This window comes from Corylus avellana, chromosome ca10 (assembly GCF_901000735.1).
Source record: "Corylus avellana chromosome ca10, CavTom2PMs-1.0".
NCBI classification, from domain to species: Eukaryota; Viridiplantae; Streptophyta; class Magnoliopsida; order Fagales; family Betulaceae; genus Corylus; species Corylus avellana.
This window is the reverse complement of record NC_081550.1, coordinates 17144316-17148450: the sequence shown is the minus strand read 5'-3', so window position 1 is coordinate 17148450 and position 4135 is coordinate 17144316.

Sequence of the window (4135 nt, the reverse complement as noted above, 5' to 3'; positions counted from 1 at the left end):
TGATAGAGTCTAGCTTTGACTAGTCGTGAGTGTAAAACCCCGGTCCCATATTGGGAAGATGAGAAAAAGCCAACAGAGAGTGGGTGTTTTATAGTCATGAATGCTAAGTTCCACATTGCCGGTAAAATTGGGCTTTATAATGAATTCTAGGGAAGCTTTAAATTGACTAGTTATTTTGGAATAATAGCGCAGATGTTGCTAGCTGTTTTTCCTGGGTAGTCACAAGTGGTCTTAGAGTCATCTAGTAACGTTAGGTCATGTGGTACTAGAGCACTGCATAATATGGCCTTACGAGGACGTCAGAAATTTAAGAGGGGAAGTTTGTAACACCCTCGTCCCATATTGGGAAGATGAGAAGAAGCCCACATAGAGTGTGTGGCTTATAAAGATAGTCATTAGTGCTAAATCCCACATTGCCTAGTTACTAGGTGAAATTGGGTCTTACAATAAATTCTAGGGAAGCTCCAAATTAACTAGTCCTTTTAGAGTAATAGCGCAGATATTGCTAGCGTTTTTTCCTAGGTCGTTACAATAAGACTGCAAGACGGCTTCCACAAAATCCATTGATTGTCTCATGCCTCTCCTTCAATTATCCTATTTTACCTTCCCTAACTAAATCAAGAAAATTTTCAAACAACTCTTTATGTTCATCATAGGCTCATAGCTATGGGATTAAAATTTATTGTATCCTAGATCTATGCCTGATTCTAAATGGTGATAGAGTCTAGCTTTGAGTAGCCGTAATACCGCAAGACATCTTCGTCAACGTCCACAAAATCCATTAATTTTCTCATGCCTCTTCTTCAATTATCCTCTTTTACCTTCCCTAACCAATGCAAACAACTTTTTATGTTCACCATAGGCTTATAGCTGTGGGATTAAAATTTATTGTATCCTAGATCTATGCCTAATTCTACATAGTGATAGAGTCTAGCTTTGAGTAGCCGTCATACAGCAAGACGACTTTCACAACGTCTACAAAATCCATTGATTGTGTCCTGCCCCTCCATCAATTATCCTTTTTTACGTTCCCTAACCAAAGCAAGAAACTTTTCAGACATCTCTTTATGTTCATCATATGCTCATAGCTGTGGGATTAAAATTTATTGTATCCTAGATCTATGCCTTATTCTACAAGGTGATAGAGTCTAGCTTTGAGTAGCCATAAGACTGCATGACGGTTTCCACAACATCCACAAAATCCGTTGATTATCTCATGCGTCTCCTTCAATTATGCCCTTTTACCTTTCCTAACCGAAGGGAGAAAATTTTCAAACAACTCATTATGTTCATCTTAGGCTCATAGATGTGGGATTAAAATTTATAGATCTATGCCTGATTCTACATGGTGATAGGGTCTAGCTTTGAGTAGCCGTCACACAGCAAGATGACTTCCACAACGTCCACTATTAACCTCTTTAACCTCTTTAACCTTCTATTAACCTCCTTCTATTAACCTCTTTAACCTTCCCTAACCAAAGCAAGAAAATTTTCAAACAACTCTTTATATTCATCATAGGCTCATAGTTGTGGGATTAAAATTTATTGTATCTTAGATCTATGCCTGATTCTACATGGTGATATAGTCTGGCTTTGAGTATTCATAAGACTGCAAGACAACTTCTACAACGTCCAAAAAATCCATTGATTGTCTCATGCCTCTCCTTCAATTATCCTCTTCTTTTCTTTTTTTTTCCTAACCAAAGCAACAAATTTTTCAAACAACTCTTTATGTTCATCATACGCTCATAGCTGTGGGATTAAAATTTATTGTATCTTAGATCTATGGCTGATGCTACATGGTGATAGAGTCTAGCTTTGAGTAGCCATAAGACTGCAAGACGGCTTTCATAGCATCCGCAAAATCCATTGATTGTCTCATGCCTCTCTTTCAATTATCCTCTTTTACCTTCCCTAACCAAAGCAAGAAAATTTTCGAACAACTCTTTATGTTCATCATAGGCTCGTAGCTGTGGGATTATAATTTATTGTATCCTAGATCTATGCCTGATTCTACATGGTGATAGAGTCTAGCATTGGGTAGCCGTAAGCTTGCTAGACGGCTTCCACAACGTCCACAAAATCCATTGATTGTCTCATGCGTCTCCTTTAATTATCCTCTTTTACCTCCCTAACCAAAGCCAAAAAATTTTCAAACAACTCTTTATGTTCATCATAGGCTCATAGTTGTGGAATTAAAATTTATTGTATCCTAGATCTATGCCTGATTCTACATGGTGATTGAGTCTAGCTTTGAGTAGTCGTAAGTGTAAAACCCTGGTCCCATATTAGGAAGATGAGAACAGGCCTACATAGAGTGGGTGATTTGTAAAGATAGTCATGGATGCTAAATCCTACATTGTCAGTAAAATTGGGATTTATAATGAATTCTAAGGAAGCTCTAATTTGACTAGTCCTTTTGAAATAATAGCGCAGATGTCGCTAGCGGTTTTTCCTGGGTAGTTACAAGTGGTGGTACTAGAGCACTGCATGATGTGGCCTTACGAGGACGTCAGGAATTTAAGAGGGGAAGTTTGTAACACCCTAGTCCCATATTGGGAAGATGTGAAGAAGCCCACATAGAGTGGGTGGTTTATAAAGATAGTCATTGGTGCTAAATCCTACATTGCCTAGTTATTAGGTGAAAATAGGTTTTATAATAAATTCTAGGGAAGCTCCAAATTAACTAGTCCTTTTCGAGTAATAGCGCAGATATTGCTAGCATTTTTTCTTAGGTCGTTATAATAAGACTGCAAGACGGCTTCCACAAAATCCATTGATTGTCTTATGCCTCTCCTTCAATTATCCTCTTTTACCTTCCCTAACTAAATCAAGAAAATTTTCAAACAACTCTTTAGGTTCATCATAGGCTCATAGCTGTGGGATTAAAATTTATTGTATCCTAGATCTATGCCTGATTCTAAACGGTGATTGAGTCTTGTTTTGAGTAGCCGTAAGACTGCAAGACATCTTCCACAACGTCCACAAAATCCATTGATTTTCTGATGCCTCTCCTTCAATTATCCTCTTTTACCTTCCCTAACCAAAGGATGAAAATTTTCAAACTCTTTATGTTCATCATAGCCTCGTAGCTGTGGAATTAAAATTTATTGTATCCTAGATTTATGCCTAACTCTACATGGTGATAGAGTCAAGCTTTGAGTAGCCTTAAGAATGCTAGACGGCTTCCACATCGTCCACAAAATCCATTGATTGTCTCATGGCTCTCCTTCAATTATCCTGTTTTACCTTCCTTAACCAAAGCAAAAAAATTTTCAAACAACTCTTTATATTCATCTTAGGCACGGTGCTATGGAGTTAACATTTATTGTATTCTAGATTTAGGCCTAATTCTACTTGGTGATAGAGTCTAGCTTTGAGTAGCCGTAAGTGTAACACCCCGGTCCCATATTGAGAAAATTAGAAGAAGATCACATAGAGTGAATGGTTTATAAAGATAGCCTTGGGTGCTAAGTCTCACATTGCCTAGTCTTTTTGGAGTAATAACGCAGATGTGGCAAACACTTTTTCCTGGGTCGTTACAAGTGGTGTCAGATCCACCTAATAACGTCAGGTCATGTGGTACTAGAGCACAGCATGACGTGGCCCTGACGAAGACATCAAGAATTTAAGAGGGGGAGTTTGTAACATGTCGGTCCCATATTGAGAAGATGAGAAGAAGCTCACATAGAGTGGGTGGTTTATAAAGATAGTCATGGATGCTAAGTTCCACATTACCTAGTTACTATGTGAAACTGAGCTTTATAAAAAATTCTAGGGAAGCTCCAATGCCCCTCTTTCAATTATCATATTTTACATTCCCTAACCAAAGCAAGAAAATTTTCAAACTACTCTTTATGTTTATTATAGGCTCATAGTTGTGGGATTGAAATTTATTGTATCTTGGATAGATGCCTAATTCTACATGGTGATAAAGTCTACATTTGAGTAGCCGTAAGACTTTGCCTAATTCTACATGGTGATAAAGTCTACATTTGAGTAGCCGTAAGACTTGAGACTGCAAGACGACTTCCATAACGTCCACAAAATCTATTTATTGTTTAATTGTTACCTTAAGATATTTTTATTTTTTAAATAAAATAAAAAATTACCTTACGGAATATATGAGCCATTA